This window comes from Centruroides vittatus, unplaced genomic scaffold (assembly GCF_030686945.1).
Source record: "Centruroides vittatus isolate TY-2023 unplaced genomic scaffold, ASM3068694v2 contig_2939, whole genome shotgun sequence".
NCBI classification, from domain to species: domain Eukaryota; kingdom Metazoa; phylum Arthropoda; class Arachnida; order Scorpiones; family Buthidae; genus Centruroides; species Centruroides vittatus.
Window position 1 is genome coordinate 18,011 of NW_027121866.1, and position 20,678 is coordinate 38,688.

The following is a 20,678-nucleotide window of genomic DNA, read 5'->3' on the forward strand; positions in this document are numbered from 1 at the left end:
GGATACATCATAACAATGTACACTAAGAAGGGATTTTTCAAAATTCCTCTCGCGGGAAAAAGAGAGAGGGGTTAAGGATTACCCTGGAGAACTCCATTTCTACCGTACTATTTTAGATGCGGTATTTTGCATTTTTGTGAAAAATCGAACATTCCTTTAAACCCATCTAAACATTCTCTAATTAGACTCGAAGTGAGAAAACCTAATTTTCGCACCCAGTAAAAACGGGTGAAATTGGCAAAATCTTAATATCTTAATCTTTGTTATCGAAAAACTCCGTTACTTTTTGCGTGAGCAACATTTGGCTCATCTGCTAGTGTTTTGTTCTTTTTTTCTTTTTTGAAAGGAGTAATTCAGTTTATAACAGATGAAAAATAATAAAGTAATCAACATGGCAAAATAAGCAATCTTTTACCAGTCTAAATGTTATATTTCTCATTCATGACTTAGTTTAACGTATGTGTATACTTATATATTACACAATATACTCGTATATTATGTACAGTATATAACATTTTTTATTCAATTAACTTGTTTGTATAAGAATGTATTTACTATTTTTATTCATACACGCTTACCAAATACCAATGCCGTCATCAAACGAGTCAATAAGTGTGAACTTATATATTCAGTAGATGTGTTCAAATTTTAGTGTTTAATTTTTTTAAATCGGTTTATTTTGTATTTAAAAAAAAATAATAATAATCAGAATCGTCGTCATTATTACTTTCCCGGCTGTTATACAGCATAGGCCTACAACGAAGGAAAAGAATGACGATCGGTCAAAAAATGACTTTTTCAAGTTTTTACTCTTCAACTCGGAAGGCCTCGAAACGTAGAAAAGTGCAAACGGATGTTAGAATGTGTACCAACCGATTTAGTTCAACCATGTCAAGGTTAATAACGCCTGTGTTAAACCATCCGACTCCGATTTCGAAATTGTGCCTCCCATACATTCTAACATTCGTACATACAGAAAAAAGCCCGAATCTTTGCATAACTCGACATTTCGAGGTGGCCCGAGTTCAAAAATGAAAATTTGGGGTGGGATCATTTTTTGACTGATCGCTACACTTTTCCTCTGTTGTATATAACAGCCAGAAAAGTAAAAATTATCCTATTGACTCATTACTTAGAGGAATATTTTAGCTTTGGAATAAAAAAGTTTGTACGTTTTATCTTTATTAGAACTATATATTGATGCTAATATTCTGAGGTCACGTGATGAAGTCAAGTTTTCGGGCCTACTTTGTTGTCCAAATAGTTGAAATTTAGCCTTTTTTTCTCTAACAGTTTATATTTGAAATCCAAAAACTAAATCTACTGACTTTTAATCTTCCTGTATAAGCCGTACCTAACTTTTTGGCTCAACTTTAATCTCTATCTCATTATTAAACACAATATAAACTGTGAATAACATATATCATAGCTCTTTTCTCACTCAAACTACAATTATTTACCTAATATTACTAAATAAGAAAGAAAGACATGGGCTTAACCTTGATAAACTCCAAAGCCACCCTAAATCCTAAAGCTCTTTTTTTGTAACACTTTAAATCCATCCTATCTTAACAAGTGGTTTAACATTTCTATACATTTCCATAATTAAATGTATGTAATTCTCATCATTCCCTTTTCATCCCGATTCAGAGAGTTCTCGGGAATCGGAAAGACATCCCATAATAATAATGTATATACAGGCTTAACTATAGATTTTTTGACTAGGTTTTCTTGCCCTTAACAAAACCTCCCAAAAATATTTAAAAATGAACACAAATTGTAAGCAAAAAACAAAACAGTCTTATTAAGTACAGACAGACAACAAAATAAACTTTATTTCTCCCGACACCGCTAGGCACAGTCGGGGTAGAAAGACATGGAGTACAGTGGTGTTACATTCTGAGCAATAGAACCGACAATGTGTATGATAATGAAATAAAAAAAAAATAAAAAAACAAAAAAAACAAAAACGCGAAAATATACATTAACTAGAAATCATGTCAGTAAAATGAGTCAATGTCTTTGACAATTATAATGACCGTAAAACAGCCTAAACAGAATCCGCGTATAAACAGAGGATCAGGTGACAAACCCTGAACAGATCTTATGCAACAACTTACACACAGTAAGTACATAGGAGCTCCTCAAGAGAGCTCAGATAAAACAGATGAAATCGCCCGTAGAACGTAGGCCAGGATGAGGGCACAACGCAGATTTGTGTAGCAACCAACACAAAAGAACATAGTAGGCTAGTAGAAGATCATGAAAGGTCTTTGGCGATACAATAAAGCTAAAACAGTAAAACAATAATTAGTTTATTAATGTTCTGATGAAATAAAGTTTAACCATTCTTTGAAAAAGAAAAAAGTACTTTTTGCTTGACACAAGGTATTCTGGCTTACATGGCTAACTCAGGTTGTCTTCTTATATGTAGATCTTGAGTTCGCGTCTTATATATTTCAATATCGGGCACGATAACAGATAATGTTTAACCCCGTTACGCACCCCACAGATGGGGCAACAGTCAGTGTCACTATCTGATGCCACAGGAGTTCTTTTAGTCTTGAAACCGGGAGTTGATTGTATGCCGGAATGATGTCCGTGAACATGGTTGTTGTACGAGCAAGCATGTCTGCACGTTCGTTGCCCGGAGTGCCACAGTGCCCTTTAATCCATTTGATGTAAAATTTGTTACTAGACTAGTTGGCAGAAGACAAAGTCTCTCTTGCAATGGGATGAGTAGTATCCTTATTGGTTAGAACTTGGACAGTAGCATTGCTATCCGAAAGAATAGAGATATTACAATTATTAAACTTTGTGTTACAGAATTCGATGGCTTTGTAAACAGCAAACATTTCGGCTTGAAACACTGAGCACTCTGGGTGTAAGAGGAAGGTGTCATGGTGAATTTCATTGTTGCATACATAAACCACAAATGCACAAGCGGTACCCTGATTGGTCTTAGACCCGTCAGTATAGACTTCAATTGTAGTCGAACAGTCCCGGGATCCAAGGGCTCTTCTAAAAGCAGGATGGGGCAAGTCTGCAAAAGAACTGTTTGTCTCATAGCAGGACGCATCAAATGTGGTATCTGAAATGTTGATGCACTTACAACGGGAGAGAAGAAACCTACCGTGCAGTATTGGATTTGTTGAAGGATAGGTGGCTTTCCGGCAAGAATAGGTAAGGCGTACAAAACGAAATGACAATACACAAATCATAAGTTGATTAATCCTATGGTCAATTGTATAAGAGCAGAAAACAATATAAAACATTTAAGGCTGTATTAATTTATTATTCCATAAAATATCATTTATTTATAATACATATTTTTCGATTACCTAAAAAATTTACGAATGTCCATAAAAACTTGTAAACCTCTTCTGTAAAATGAATTATTTCATAAAATTTTAAGTGTTTTAAAAGTACACGTGTCCAAATTCGATTATTGTTTGTATACAGTCAAACCTGTTTTTATGCGCTCTTTTTATGTGCGATTTTTATTTGTGCGATTTTTTTAATGCGAATTTTTAATTTGTGCGGTATAGTTGGCGACTAGTCTCGTGCGATTCGTCATGTCTCACGTTGACTTATTATAGCTAAATAAACTTATTATAGCATAAATGCATTTATTATAGTAATATTATTGCATGAATATGCGAAAAATGAAATAATTTACTTTTTAAGTCAACAAAACACCACCTGGACAAAAATATGTAAAACAGACGATAGACCAGACGATGCAGTCGAGTGCTGACATCTGTTGTCAATAAATTCTATTTCGTACGGTTTTGAGTTATTTTCTATGTGAGACTTTTTTTATGCGGTCCCTGTTGACCGCATAAAAAAATTATTTTTTTAATTGTGTTGCGAAAACTATTATTTACAGCCATTCGTGAAGTTTCGTGAGATTTTTTTTAATGCGTTTTTTTTAATGCGGTCCCTATCCCCCGCATAAAAACAGGTTTGACTGTATTGTTAAGTCATTTGCATCACCACCAATCGCCAAACTAAAAAATTGAATTAAAATAATTAAACATTTTATTATTAGCAAGTTGAAATTGCAAAAGAAAATATCTCTTACGTAAACAATTTGCCTCTGCAGTTCTAAACTTATTTCATCAGTTTGAACAGATGCATGAAAACTCCTTATACCATTTAAAATATCTAAATAAAAGTCTTGGTGCGTGTCTGTCCTTATTTTATAAGGATCGTAATAACCGAAGTGAATTTTCAAAACGTCGTGTAAATGCAATGATTCTTTAACAATTAGCATACATGCAGCTCTGGACCGCATACCTCCGTAAGCAGAATCCTGTAATAAAATGGATATATTTATTCATTAACTTTGAGGTCTGAATTTTAAAACAATTTACTCACCTCTATAGCCATATCTAAAGATGGAGGATTTTCATTCAACCATTCAATCGCTTCCGGGAGTTTCTCTTGTGCGTAAAGTAAAAGTTCGTCATATTCTTCATGAGCATTTATCACTTCCTACCAAAGATTTAAAACGTTATTTCTCTATTTGTTCTACTAGAAAGACCACGAGCCAATGCCTCTTGCCGGGAGTCAGGTGTTGGTTCGTTTGGTCTTTCTACAAGAATAAATGAAAAAGAAATAAATAAATTCCAGCTACGAGTTGCTTAACTTTCCCGGCAACATTTAAAGTTTTGGTGGCGCTATCTGTTATGATATTTTATTCAAAACTATTCATATTTTTAATTATTTTAAAATGGGAAAATGTTTAATGTTAAAGATAGGGATAAGTTTTACAAAAAATTGTAAATGCTAATAACGAGTAAAATCGTCATTAAGTACCGACTCCCTTTATCTTTCCAGCCCGTCGACCTTTAACCACCGCAATTTAACAGCATTAATCCTCCTAATACAAAAACCTCCCTGCTAAATTTAAAAAATTTTCGACAAAAGGCACTGCAGTTAAGCTTCAAAAAGGATAAACAAAATGATGCGCTTCACACACACGAAGGAAAATCCCGAGAATGTTTCTGCATTTCTCGATGTTTCACGATCCCGAGCCCAAAAATGCGAAAATTTTGGGGTCATTTTTTGACCGATTGCCATACCTTCTCTCTGTTTTACATGAAGGAGCCGGGAAAGTAATAAACGTTTACAACAGGATATAAATATTTTCTCCGTGGCGTGTTATAAATTCATGAGGCTCAGGCTAATTTGAGTTGGGCACCACGTACATTTTTCTTGGGAAATTTTTGATGATAATATTTTCTTAAAAATAATGATTTAGGCATTCCTGTTGGCGTGGTCCCAGGCATTTGCCCTTTTTGCTCATGCGATAACGCTCCACTGTATCTTCTGTTATACAGCTTTTTACTGCCAAGTTGGAAAATGGCATTGGTAAATCATTCGTAAATTGATTTAAACACTAACGGAACACGTAGGTTGTAGCCTAATACAAATACGTGGCTAGTGATAAATTATCCGGTTTAAGTAAAATGTGAATACTTAAATTTTCGTTTTTTAGCATCAGTTAAACACTCTTACCGGAAGCCACATTTCATCTCGATGTAATATTACAAGAAAATATAGAAGACGAAACTGCGAATCTTCGATCACCCGAACTGGACGCAACGACGATATTTTATCTTTCATGTACCAACTTTCGTGGTGCCTACCAAACCTTGTAGGCCGGAAACCGTAACTGTACATTTGTTCCAGGTAACAGAATTTGCAAACTATCGAAGAGAAATAGACGTTTCGACAGTTTCCCGAGTTCCTGCATTTGTAAGTTTTCCTTTCAATTATGCATCTCAGAAAGAACCTTAAACATCTTTTACATCCAAAATTCCCGTAATACGAGGTCCAGTAAGCAGAACCGCATACGACGCAACGTGGATTAAAAGACCAATCTGAAATTAAACAGAAGTGATTTTTACACGCCATTTTGTTTAGAATTTTCTATTATAGTTAAAATTGACCTTACTTCTTGTCAAACGAAATTCTTCGATGTGTTCCTTCGTAGTCATAGCGAATCTAATTGGTAATTTTTTATATTTTACACTCAATAACAATCCTACAAGTGACTATTCATTAGAACTCTTCCTCCGTCTTTGCATGCACCTACCACATTGGCAAGTTTGCTTCGTTATATATATTTTTTTGATAATTAATTGATTTATATTTTGAAAAATTAAATTATGTAAAAGGAGTCATTTGTGACATACACTTCGCCATTATTTTTAGTTTACAGATTTAAAGAACTAGAGAAATTATGCAAATTAACAAAGCCATTGCCTAACACAAGGCCACTTCCTACTGTAACATAATTCGGTTGTAAATACCTACATAAATCTGTTAGACGTTGTGTAAATTAGAAATTCCAGTAGAAATTTCCATCCGATTAAAAATTCCAACGAATGTTAACTTTGGAATATTTTATTTATGTTTGAATTGTGTTTGACATTTTTATATTTATTGAGCCATAAATATGTTATATATTCTACAGAGAAAATTAATAACCAACTTCTGCTCATAAATAAAAGATAATGCCGCAATTAAAGCCTAAAAACGAATATATTAAGTCTGATACGAACCTTTTGTTTACTTCATTTTAGTTAGAATAGGCTAAATTCCAGCGCTTTTCATTTTCTCTACATAACATTAAATATTGAGGTGAATTCCAGCTCTTGCTGTCCTTAGTAGCTATTGAGTACATTCGATCTATGAATCGATATGAATGTACTGTACGTGTGCTTCACAATATAAAAGTAGTTTGACTACATCTTAATTTATATCGTAACATAATGCTATACTCTGCCATAAAATTCTACATACCATACTTAAAAGCATTCGATCAATAAAAGGAAATTGTTACATCAAGTACATTTTAAGGGGAGTAGCGAGATATTATTATATTCCATCTTATACTTGGATTTTCTTGATGAAATAAGACAAAACGGCACGTAAAGAAAACCCCGGAACTCTCGACGTAGTCAGCTCGTCACAAAAACGCGAATCTGCGACCAATTTTCAGTGGTTTTATTCAATCGGTCATTAGTGGGCCCCATCAAATACTTATTTTGGTTTATTAAATCAGCAGTTTAATACGGAAAAATATGAAAAAATATACAAGACTGCGCAAGTATTTTCATGAACAAATATGTTTAAATTGTATTTTCCGACCATGCTTAGATACAGCGATGATTTATGGTTGGGAATTCTTTCAACAATGTAAATGCAGAGATGATCCCACACCTCTTCAAAAACTATTTAAAGGTTGTTATTCGTATTTTGTTGAATATATTTATTGGCAACATTTCCTACTGGTATTGCTTATGGCGGTTCCTTATTTAGCAGAGTATGTGCCGTGTTATTCTTGGTTTTTATTAGTGGAAAACGACATCTTTACTAGAATTTTTATCTTAATTTTTATTTTTATTGTCACGTCCACTTTTAGCATTTTAAAAAGGTTTAAAGTAAATCCTACTATAAAATTAAGAACAGCAGGATATCTTAACGTAAAACAGATACGAACCTTGGTTTACTATTCAACATTATTTACTTTATCAATAATGATAGTTACAATACTTATATTTCAATTTATCAATGTCATGTTCCTATACAGGGCAACAGAAAGTGTACAGAAATATGAATACGAAGCCCTTATTTGCAGTGTAGAAATTGGGATTTCCATTAGCTTCATGATAGGAGGAATATTTCATTTTGTATTATTCTCTTTCCTTTTGGCTGTCGTTATAATGGAAGGATTTCAGAGAGTAGCGGAAGATTTGTTCTTATTAAAGAAAAGCACTCGCAATATTCACATGGAACTCGAAGAAATAATGCTACAACATGCCGAAATATGGGACTTCACTAATCAGATAAACACCACTCTCAATCTTGAGTATGCTATATTATACGCCGGTCTTATATCGGAGACAAGTCTCGTATATTACGTTTTTTTCTTTACCGAAATGAATTTGATACTTCGAATCGTCTTCTTCGTTCTGGTTATTGCTGCTTCATTGATATGCATTATAGTTGGTTTCCTATCATCTATATTAACAGCGACGGTAAGTCTGTCAACTTTTAAGTAATATTATCCACAAGCTCATTTATATATCTTTATATTATTGAATCTTTGTATCTCTTTGCGGAAGCATTTCTAAATAATCATAATTTTTTTTAGATGCAAAATAACTTTCAAGACATCAGAAGATTCGCAGAGTGCGAATTGACTGTGGAACGGAAGTTGAAAGTTAGTATTTTTCAACCTATTCCTGTAATTTGTATACTTTTCTTTTGTTAACTCTTTCTGTCTTGTGGGATTAGGAGGGCCTTTAATTCATACCGATCGTGAGTTCGGAAAGGCATAACATAGGGTACATTGCACAAATGAAGAATTCCCGTGGTTTGTTCGAATTCGAACCCCAGTACCCAAAAGCATTAGGCTGATTCTTATTTACTTTGGCACCCAAGGTAAATAAGGATCAGCCTACTGTGTTATTTCTAAACTATCAAATACTATATCAAGGTTTTAAAATATTTTAAAATATTTCTAATTTTTTACAGATTTTAAACTTTATGAAAAGATTTGGAAGGATATCTTTATGCTTGTCATTAAGAAATTATTTCTTTATCACAAAAAAGTTTCCGATAAAGGTTTCAAATGTTTTTATTAAATAAAAAATATATTTTTATATATTAATATTTAAGTTATATTATTATTTTTCAGATGGCCAGCGCACTGAATTCTGTATTTTCGAGCCTTATGAACATTCGCAAGTACAAGACGTCGTAATTCAAATTGATAACATTTAAGTAAATTCATATATTAATGGCTTCAAGTATCAAATACAATTTGTTATCCCAGTTTACGCTTAGCATATGCTAAAACACGGTCTCTTAAATGAAAAAGTGATAAACGAGATCATTTTAACGTTACGTGGAGTGAGGTGATGAGGTAACGCAAGCAACGCATGGGCACGCTGCCGTGAGGAATGTCTGCAGAGGACATTCTATGGAAAACTGGTTTTTATTCAGTGTTAGACACGTGAATCCGAAAACCTCCATCCTATTGACGAGGAGCGAATCTAAGGATCAAGTTCCGGTGTTTAGTGATGTTCTGTACTTGGCCACTGAACACATCTTAACGTGAATAGGGATGACAAATTAGCGTTTAACAGATCAGTGTTACACACAGTCTTAATGTATACATAATGTTACTCTTACATATGATTTTAAACATTAGAGATATTAATACTCTTAAATATTAAATGATATTAGAAATTAGAAAACATCCAGCAATAAGTTGCATAACTTTCCTGGCTGTTATAAGATTTTGTTTTAAAAATAACTTTTACATTATTAATTACAGTATTATAAAATGACAATAGCACAATTTTGTGGGAAGTGATGAGTTATATATATATATAAATTGTATAAATCGTCATTAAGTCAAATCTCATTCGAAAAATGACATGACACTATCCCGCACTCCCTCAAAGTCTAATGACCAAAATTTAATAGTATCAATGTCCTCTTATTCGATGCCACAAGCTACCATGCCAAATTTCGTTTCATAATCTTTACTTTATCCAGACAAGACGCCTTTGCACCCACATTTCGAAGATGTGTGAATGCGACACCGGGATAGTTTATGTTATCAAACAATGTTTTAAAAGAATTTCGCCTAGTTTTCCGAATTTAGGGACCGTCCTTCTAAATTTTTAGCAATACCTATTAAAAATAATTAAGAGAAACGAATTAGAATAAACAAAATGATCAATTAATTGTTATCAATCTCACAACATTCCCAGGAAAAGACGAAAAAGGTGATCGTCATTTTCCCCTTTTTTAATAGTGTTAGATGGCAGATATTACTTTATCCATATCACGTGGACACATATAATTCAATATAGTCAAGAAAATGATAAAGAAGATAGAGGGAAAAGGGAGAAAACGAAGAAAGAGAGAGAAACACAAGAGGGTAAATGCACCGAAAGATACTCAACTACAAAAAAGAGGACCCAACAGAGCCGTAGAGATTCGCATCAGAGGAGAATGTTGTAGCTTGTACTGATTTAATTGATTTTGCATTCACCTTCCTGAGATACTTATTCTTAAACCTCGGAGTGACTCTTACCCTCGCACCTTACAAATCTGATTTCTTTGGAGGCTAAATCGGAGGTGTGTCCGATATTACACACCTGGTGGCAGGATCCTGCCTAAAACTCCCAGAACTCGATTTTGATGGCCCCCAAGCTCCCACGACAGTACTTCAACACTAGGGATTGCAATCCAGCAGTGTTTTGAATCCAGCTGGATTTTTGCTGGATTGAAATCATTCCAGCTGGATCCAGCGCGGATCCAGCATGGATGTATTTTTGGTGCAATAGTATTATCTGTCTAAAAAATACTTAAGAAACTTTTATTATTTAGACTGGTCACTATAAATCAGTAAAACTTCTTACACATTTAGGTAGTAAACTTAACTTTGTTTCGGTTTAACACTTGAGATAGAGATAATTAACTTTAAATGTTTAGTTAGATTATAATTATAATGTAATCTTTAAGTTAAATAATAGCAAAGGTAATTGTACTGATTAATTTATATTAATATATTATAATAATGTAAGGACGGATAATCAGTGGCTAAGTGGCTATCAGTCTTACCAGTTTTCATATATAGGCTCTACATATTAGTCTGTAGTTATTTATAAGTATATAAAACTATGTACTGGAGGTAGAATAAGTTAAATAAACTACACCTTTATCAATCCAGCAAAATTTAATAAAATAATAACGTTTTCAATCGTTTTTAACGATCTTCCTCGGTTACAAAAAAATAGAACATTAAATACAGAACATAAAATGTGTTCGGAATAAATATGAAAATTCACGGAAAACGCCCAAACGGACAAAATATAGATAAATAAACAAAATAAATAGCGGAAAAAATATATACAGGGTGTTTTTTTTTAACTGACGGTACTCAGAAACATCTGTAGAGCAATCTAGCAGCCGGACTGTCGCCAAATTTGGGAGAGTGACTAAGGACGACATGGAAAAGAGATTCCGCGAAGAAAAAAGTAGTACCTAAATTCGCCGGTAGAGTAGGATTTGGCGCTGTTGTAGCGAAAAAGCTACCAGCACTTCACTGAAGAAAGGGTCATCAGTCGCTTTTTTCCACTTGCATGGCCGCCTCGCTCTCCGGATTTAACCCCATGTTACTTTTTCCTGTGGGGTTACTTAAAGTCCAAGGTCTATCTTGGTAGTGTCCCAAACTTGATGACTTTGAAGGACAACATTTCTCGAACTGTGATGAACATTCCTGCGGACATGTTACGTTCGGCCATAGAGAACACGATGTTCAGGATGCAATGAGTTGTCCAGCAGGACGGTGATCACATTGAAGAAGGGAGAAGGTTATTTGCTGATTAATTAAACTTTCGTTATTACACTGAAACCTCTGTCTGATTATTTATTCGTGTGTTTGTTAATTGCAGCTGGATTTTATGCAGATTCTTAGCTGTTTCGCTACAACAGCGCCAAATCCACCCCTACCGGCAAATTTGGGTACTACTTTTTTCTTCGCGGAATCTCTTTCCCATGTCGTCCTTAGTCACTCTCCCAAATTTGGCGACAGTCCGGATGTTAGGTTGCTCTACAGATGTCTCTGAGTACCGTCAGTTTAAAAAAAACACTCTGTACAGTAATACCTCGACTTACGCTACCCCGACTTACGCGAACCCAGAGTTACGCGATTTTCAAATCTCGAGGATTCGTCTTTTGTTTGAGCGCCACGCAACCCTCGATTACTCACTCCCCCCAAACTATTGTTCAGCTTATAGGTTCGGACGTGTCGCGCGGAATCGACGCATAGCTACAATTTATTTTGTCTTATTTATTTCTGTGTTTCTTATATCTACGGAGACTTGACACTCTACTGTGTCACCCAGACGAAGTAGAACTGATTCTTCTGCATCAAACAAGAAAAGAAAAACTCCATCTTTAATAATGTTAACTTTACAATTCAAAGACTTCGATACAAAAATAGAAATTTGTAAATTGGCAAAACTTGACCCTTTAGACCCAGTTCAATCAGATGATCGAATGACGGTTGGAAACTTGACAGAAGGCCTCAGTTTAATTAAAAAGAGGTTACAAATTTTAGAAAATATAGACTCCAACGAAGAGCGCATTTCTTCTACAAAACGAGAAATAAAAAAAATTATTAGCATGCTACGAGGAAATTTTGCGGGAGAAAAAAAAATCTTTGAGCCGTCAGACAAATATGTTAGATTTTAGGAAGCCTTCTATAACAAAATAACTTCGGTTTACGATTTTAATAATATAATTTGTTATACATATGTATTATCTAAGATTTTATTAAACATTTTTTTCTAAATTTTCGTTTTCTTTAGTCTCCGGCCCCAATTAAAAATAATTTGTATGTATTTATATGCGAAGTTATACCCCGACTTAGGCGAATTCGACTTACGCGGTTATCGCTCGGTCCCACCTATCGCGTAAGTTCGGGGTATTACTGTATATAAGATATAACAACGAAACCAGCATTGTCCGTTAATAACATTAATTAATGTAAAAGGATCTCCACATGGTAGACAATGAGTCCGCATCTCTATGGTTTATACAACCAGTTGTCATGTGCGCCTTGCAGATTTCCAATCTCTCAACATGTTTGACCGTTTGCCTATTCGTCGTCGTTTTTATAATTGCCGCTTGATCCCATTGGACGTTAACAACCTTCTGTCTTGCGTATGATGCCAGCGCAGGTGTTGTCAAGGTTCTTACTGATTGTATATTTCTGCTCTTGAGCCTTTGTTTTAAACTGCGCATCGTTGCACCCACATAAACAAGCTTGGAATTGAAACGTTGGTTGTGTAAAGGCACCGAATATATACCCGTTGTTGAATTCCGATCCGCTTTTTTTTTAATCGTTTCTTAAAAGTTTGAAAACAGTGGGATTACGTCGGTATACAATACGAAAATTATCAGACCTGGCAGTACATCTATGTATCTTGTTTTAAAAAAATGGGATGTACAGTAGAGCGTCGTTAAGTGGAACGTCGGTAAGTGGAATGGCCGGAAAGTGAACGATTTTCAGTCGGACTGTGTCGTGCTGAATCGAATGTTTTTGATACTAAATTTACTTCTAAAGTATAATTTTCATGTTTTTTATATTCTTTAATATATTTATTTTGTTTGTACAAAATGCAGAAATAATTTTTAACGATACGATAGCCTCGATTATTATTATAAAAATTTTCGTTAGGCTTAAAATCGACGAAAATTCAACACGAAGCGACACGCAACGGAGAAAAATTCAACAGGAAGCGATACGCAACGGAGAAAAATTTGAACATCGGACAGGTTAATGTATTTTTTCGTACAAAGTCGGAAACTGGAACAAATCATTAACTGGAAGGACCGCAGTCCCATTGGTTCCACTTATCGACGCTCTTCTCTAATTAAGCACTATTCTTTTTATATTTATTCGAAACACATTTTATGTTCTATAGTTAATGTTGTATTTTTTTTTTTTTTTTTTTTTTTTGTAACTGAGGAAGATGGTTAAAAGCGATTGAATACGTTATTATTTTATTAAATTTTGCTGTATTGATTAAGGTATAGTTTATTTATAAGTAATTTAATTTGTGAGGCTCTGGATAGGTCCGAACCTCACTGTAATTCTCGTTAAAATCATTTATTTTTAGAAAAAAATTATTTTTTTTAGAGGAAAAAAAAATAGAAGTTAGAAATAGTTTTTCTTAAAGAAAACGACGCGAACTTTTAAACAATAGAACAATGGGGAAACGTAGATCGTCTATCTCCGAGTGGGAATCGAATTAAACTTCGATTTTGACCTCTCCCGCGCCCCCGAAAGGTTTCGAATTGTCACCAGGTGACGAGAAGAGACCAATCGGAAAGCGGAATCGGAGGAAAACAGATAAAACCCGAGAATTCAAGGACGCGAGGGCTTCTTCTCCCGAAAGTTCCAAGTGACGGATCTATTGTTGTGTGTGTGTCTGGTGCCCATCTTCGTCTCCGTCTCCCGACCTCGGATCGACATCTTTCCATCAACGGAAGTCGACCGCATCGTCCTGGAGTCGCGGAGTCGTCGAGGGAACTGGCCATTCGCGACCTAGGGACACTCCTTCAAAATGAGACTATATTCGAAAGGAGAGGAAGACCCAGAGGCTGCTGCCGACCTAGAACTTCCAAGATCGCGGAAATCTTGTAAGCTTCTTTCGTGTCAAATAAACGGTTTCTTGTAACCGTAGAGTCTGTCTCAGTGCCGATCGCCCACATACGACCCTTCGCGACCGCTTGACCTTCTTGACATAGTCGGCACCCAGTCGGCAACCTCACAATTATTAGTGTTAGTAAAGTAGTGAGTAAGTAATTAGTGAGTAATTAGTAGCAGTCTAATAGTTAGCAAAGCGGCAACGCGATAACGTAGACTTTTGCGCAATTATTTAGAAAGTTAATTGAGTATTTGCGGATCCAGCAGGCCGAAGAATGCGCTGGATCCAGCTGGATTGCTGGATGAGGGATCCAGCAATTACAATCCCTATTCAACCCTTTCCTTGTTAACTTAAATAGAAGTGTTAATTAAGTGTATTTTACCGTATTATATTTTCGGAAGTAATTTCTGATTTCTACTTGTATATATGTAGCTAATACACAACGTTTAATTTTCATTTTTCACAGACATTTTGAACAACTTGTAAATTACAGTAGCACCTCCAATAAACCACTACTAAACAATGGCCATTTTTCCAGTAACTTTTTAAAACAACATGCATACAAAATAACATCCAAATAATGTCATTTTTTAAGTTCCCGTCACTGGCCGCTTCTCGGAGGTTTTTGCAATATAATAAATGTTACTAACGGAGTATATTTAGGGAAGAACTCGAACAGTTATTATACACAGTACTTATAATTTGTACAGTTTGTATGCATTTTTTACAAACACAATGTATTTGAGTTAAAGAACATTCGCGCACTCTTCTTGTGCTCATTTAGTTCATTTTTCACATCTTACCCAGTTTCTTGTTCTTGAAAATAATTCGTTGCACGAGCCTATAAATATTCATTTTCAATGGTGAAGAGTGACAAGAGGAAAAGTAATATGAGCATGTTCATATCACTTCCCCCATACATATTCCCAAATTGTTCTGTCAATTGGCATAGATAAACTTTAGCTGTGAATGTCGACAGATTCATATTGATTCATTTTTCATCTAAATGAACATTATTTTCCAAAAATATCATACTACAGCTAATGTCCAATATCGCTAATACGTCATAACATTAAATTCTATAGCCACATGCTTTCTGAGACTGACGCAAAAACGAAATCATTTCAACTCGCGTAATGTTAAAAAAGTCTGGTGTAACACCAATCAGTTTTATTATATTAAATTGGTATTGGTATTGGTATAGAGCAACGTGATACTAGGCGACGGTCGCTTAACTGTCGATCCACTATTTAGTTGTTACAAACGTGAAGAAACACCAAAAAGCTCCAAGTAGACAGCCAATTGGAAAAGAACGAACTCACGATCAGTATTCAGTGGTTTTACCACTTTTTACTGTAGTAAGCTTTGTTATCGCAACCACCGAGTAATCGACCGAAATACATATTTAAATACATAAATACAAATTTAATAATTTGTGTCTCAATTTCCGTTTTTATAGTGTCACGTGTATGTGGTTATAGAATTTAATGGTGTGACGTTTCTCTCAATTCGAACATTATAATTTCATAATTTACATAAGCCACCCGCGTATAAACTAATTTAGTAGTGCTCTATTGCTTTATATTTTTATCAAAAATCAAATTTGTAAAATTATAACTTAGTCATACGATATTTATTAATTTTACGAAATATAAAAATTGTTTATTGTTACGATAACAATTAATCTTTCAATATTATTAGTTTCATTATTGTTGCTATTTGCCAAGCGAGTGCAGGCGATATTTTTCTAAAATAAATGATAAAGTGTAAAATTCTGAAGATATTCGTAATTTATCTGTTTATATTGAAATTTTTCGAATTATCAGCTAATTCAAGAGGAATTTCATTACTCGAATATGACCATAATTACCCAGCGGAGGAATTGCAGAATGCAGAAGCTTCGATTCCATCCGAGAAACAGAATGAAATCAGAAATTTCATCACAAATTACCGGACTAGGTCAAAATCATCGAAAGAAACTTCAAAACAAATCTACTTTCAAGCCAGGGACAGTAATTATCGATGGAATGGAGAAGCAAAGAAGAAAAGACGACATCCACACGAAATGCCTTCTGTGTTGAGAAAACTTTTCTCTAAATTCTATGGTGGTCCTATTAACAAAACGAAACTCAAAAACACACCACACAGAACATCGAATGAAACGTATGCAAAAGCCAGGTGAAGATGGGAAATTTTAAAACAATTATACAAAAGATATGGATTGAGTAGACCGGACAAGCTGGATACTAAAACAACCGAGCCTTTACACGAAAAGATTTTCAACAAAATCATCATTGAAAATTCGCATCATACACAGAACGAACACTACTCGACATTCGATATCCAGAAACATTATGAAAAGAAAGTTAGAAAAAACAAAGATTTGAATGATAAACATCGAACATTAAAACACAAAACACCTGTAAACGTTAATTATACAAGCTTTAGAATCGACAAAAAGGATTTCAACTTTAAATTTTCCTGGATTGACAAACCTAAAATATTTTCCTACATCACTACTTTCTCCGCAACATTTCTAGCGGTTTGCGTCATCTCAATCGTTATAGTAAAAGTAATTCAATGGTACGATCAGGAAGATTAAATTCAAATAAAAAGTCGCGCATTTCCGCCTGCAAAGAAAAGAATTCTAGCTGTGTTAGAAGCCAAAAAGGATTTTCTGATACCACTTCTTAGTACTCACGAAAAACTCGCTTTATCGGCAGATAATCGTTCTCGTCCAAATAAATATAAACACGATAAAGAAACACAAGTGGAAGAAGAATTTATCTTTCCCGAACATTCGGCAAAAGTCAGATTCGAAGATTAAACGAAGCCGCCAAAAGTAACTATTAGACATACAACTACGGACATTTCGCACCCAAAAATGTTACCGGAAGAAGTCGAGTGTGAAATGGATCTCAGACAAGCCGACTCGAGCCTAATACAATCTTCAAAGGAATATCTTGGATCTGGAGATGAGAAATACTCGAAGGAATGTTTAGACGTGAACCACTCCGACAACAACTCGAGTGATTTGTGTATAAAATTATTTTCAAGGCATGAAGAAATCTCACCGATTGACGAACTTCGCTTTTGCTTTTGCTCATTGACAAAGACAACTTTTCACAAGATAATGTCATTTATCATCGTGATTATGTCAATAATATTTACGACGAATGGCGATATAACGTCACGGTGATAAAAGAAACAATACGAAATACCCGAAATCCAGGGAATGTCTCTGGGCAGGACAAGGCAAAACACGGCGATGTGTCGAAGTACGTTTAATCGTTCGTGGTCGACACGTCGATTAACGAAGAAAAATCTATAGAAGACCATCATTTGTATGGCACCAATTCAGACAACGAACTGTACGATAAATTATCAGTAGGGAATTGTCGTGGCGAAGAGATTTACTCAGATACAAGTTTAATTAATTATCCTTTCGAAATTTCTTCGTAATTTCGTTGAAGCCTATTTCTTTAAATTAGTTTATTTTTTAATAATCTTAATAATAGATATTTTAATATTTTTAAAATTTGTAAAATGTTTTAATAAATATTATTACAAACATATTTGAGATATTCATTAATAACATTAAATGCGAGTGCGGCTTGCGGTCCTTCGTACCAGCTGCGTTAGGATGTTGGTGGAACGAAAGAAATGCACCGATCAACTTTATCAATCTGATTTTTCTTGTGTTACTCACTCGTACGCCAGCAATTCAAAAATTTCTAAAACACGGCGTGGAAATGATTTTTGCAGCATAAAGAGAGAGAATAGTTTAAGGGAAAAAGCTGCAACGTAATTTGTAACAAAAAAAGATCGCGTGTCACCCGTGGTATTTGCATTTATCAGAATGATAAACAGCGTTTCACCTAGACATCTCTAAACGTGTTGAAATAAATCGATAAACATCACCTCGGAGAAATGATCATGAAAATTCTAGCTGTTTCAGCTCCGTGGAAGTTTTCGCATTTCGAGGTGGAGAAGATGAACTTGTGCGTTCGTGAACAGTGCGACAGGGATTTGACAGTTACGGTCTAACACGAGATGCCCGGTCGAAACGTCCCACCCATTTAGGAAACAACGCTCTCGAAACCGCAGCAGCAACGGCTCCGCACCGAGCCAGTTATTACCTGTTAAACGAACTGATAAAAGAAGAGTTCAAACGGAAATAAGACGACCGAACCGCTATCATCGCCTGCGTCGAACAAAGATTTTCTCTTGAGGCTGTCGAAAAAGTTTGTGTCTGCCAGGAATTGAACCTGGGACCTTCCGCGTGTAAAGCGGACGTGATAACCGCTACACCACAGACATCTGCCACAGAACGGCAGAACGGCGTTTCTTCTTTTTGAGATCTTATACAAAACTATTTTTTTTTCGTTCAGCTCTACAGACGTGATAGGATAGTTCCAGCCGAACGAAACTTCGGCTCAGGCTATCCGATGAAGTTTAAAGCTATCCGAAAAGAGCCGTCGGTTATTTTTCTGTAATAACGACGAAGCAGTTGGTGTTTGAAAAACACGTAACCGAAGGATAAGACGAGCAAACGACTTTGCGATTTAGATCTGCGAGGAATCGCCATTGCCGAATAGAAAACAAATGGATCGTACGTGTCTACTCGTGCTCGCGCGCGTTAACGAGTTTCCATGACAAAGGAAACTCGTTAACCGCGGATTTTGTAAGAAATTTGTAAGAAAAGATCCGGATTCGCTGCTGCACTTGAAGTTATCACAACGATTTAAGTGCTCTTAGAAAAGTTCCTTGGGGGAAACGATCGAGTGCTTGTGGTGTAGTGGTTATCACGTCCGCTTCACACGCGGAAGGTCCCAGGTTCGAAACCTGGCAAGCACAGCTTTGATTTTCTTTTGTCAATCGAAATGCGCACCGCATAATACGACTGTGCTTTTTAGTCACGTTTCTGTGCATCGCAGATCACGTGTTTCCAGTAGAACAAAGAAGAAATTGTTTCCAATGGGAAAATAAATTATCAATAAAATATAGATTATGTTTAGTAATTTTTCTATACATGGAACCATACATAATTTTTAAAATTTGAATTAATGTCATAGTGTTTTTCATGTAAATTGATAATGACTCGTGTCTATGAGGACAAGTAAAAGGCTCGATACGAACTCTTGCAATGACCCGACAAAATCACTCGCTTTACAAATAGAGGCACGGAAATCACGAAATACGCCACGAAATCCGAAATTTTTATCATTAAATTTAGTCGCTACGCAACAATGAAATTTTCTCGTTGTTGAGAGAGGATCTATTGTTGACTCGAGCGATTATTTATTGCGAGTGTTTTCCCTAGTTTTGCTTCGTTTGCAGCGATTATTTAAGTAAGTTTAGACTACGCGTTTTGTAGATTTAAGTACTTTTTAACTTTGTGATAAGAAAATATTACAATTGGTGACAGTGGTTTCAAGTAAGAATTAATCGGCTCCTTCAGAGAAAACGGATATTTTCATTATTAATTTTTTAATGGTATTAATAAAGCAAAATGAAAATTAACAAGTAGTCTACTTTAAATCTTTCCTTACTCCCTATATTTATTTATTTATTTTATTTTATTTATTAAACATACGGGATAAACTCCTCGATGCCGGGAGCAAAACTATCTCCCAAAAAACAAAACACTTAGATACAATTAACATAAGATCACAAACAAAAATTATATATTATTACAATAGTAAATTAAATAAATGACAATTTGCATATAACTTAAGGTTTAAAAATAAAATGTAATAACTAGTTAAAGTTTGGGAGCATCTGTCCATAAAATACAAAAAAAAACCTATAAATAAAAATAAAACAATCAACAGAAAAAAAAGAAAGCAAATTGCTTACCTATAAAAAAGAAATAAGTAACGAAGACACGGCACTGACAGATGCTCCCAAACAACACCAGCAGAATTTCCGATCTTGATGATTATCGTCTGAGAAAAGTCTGTCTGAAATTTATACTTAAAAAAAGTCTATAGACTAGACACGTTATTTTATTGATACCTGTAATAATCATGGTATTGATCTTATATTAATAATGATTTGGATTTAATGGACTGGTCTCTTCTCCTCGTTAACATTTTTGATAATTTTATATACAATATAAATGAAAAAATAAATAATAGCGTATATAATTGTTGGTATAAGGATTTAAATGTCACTTGTTTGACAATTCTTTATGTAATGAAGATGTTTCCCTTAATATTTTGCGTTTATTTATACAAACTAGGTGTAATTCACTGAAGTTTTTAAATAATTATACGAGAGAATTGTGTAACTTTTGTGTTGAGAACGAAAGTGTGGATGCCTGACATATTTTGACTAAATGTGGGCGTCTTAAAGTGTTACGTGGGGACATTTTTGGTTGTCAAGTTCTTACCAGGCCTTTATTTCTTAAAACTTTATCGGAACCAC

At 34.7% G+C, this 20,678-nt stretch overlaps 2 non-coding genes across 2 annotated transcripts; one reads left to right on the plus strand and one right to left on the minus strand.

The window, feature by feature from the left end:
- Window positions 1–18,496: 18,496 nt before the first annotated feature.
- Window positions 18,497–18,569, minus strand: TRNAV-UAC (transfer RNA valine (anticodon UAC)). Its single transcript has one exon. It is a non-coding gene; the product is annotated as a tRNA-Val (tRNA).
- A 464-nt stretch (window positions 18,570–19,033) lies between these two features.
- Window positions 19,034–19,106, plus strand: TRNAV-CAC (transfer RNA valine (anticodon CAC)). Its single transcript has one exon. It is a non-coding gene; the product is annotated as a tRNA-Val (tRNA).
- The last annotated feature ends 1,572 nt before the right edge of the window (window positions 19,107–20,678 follow it).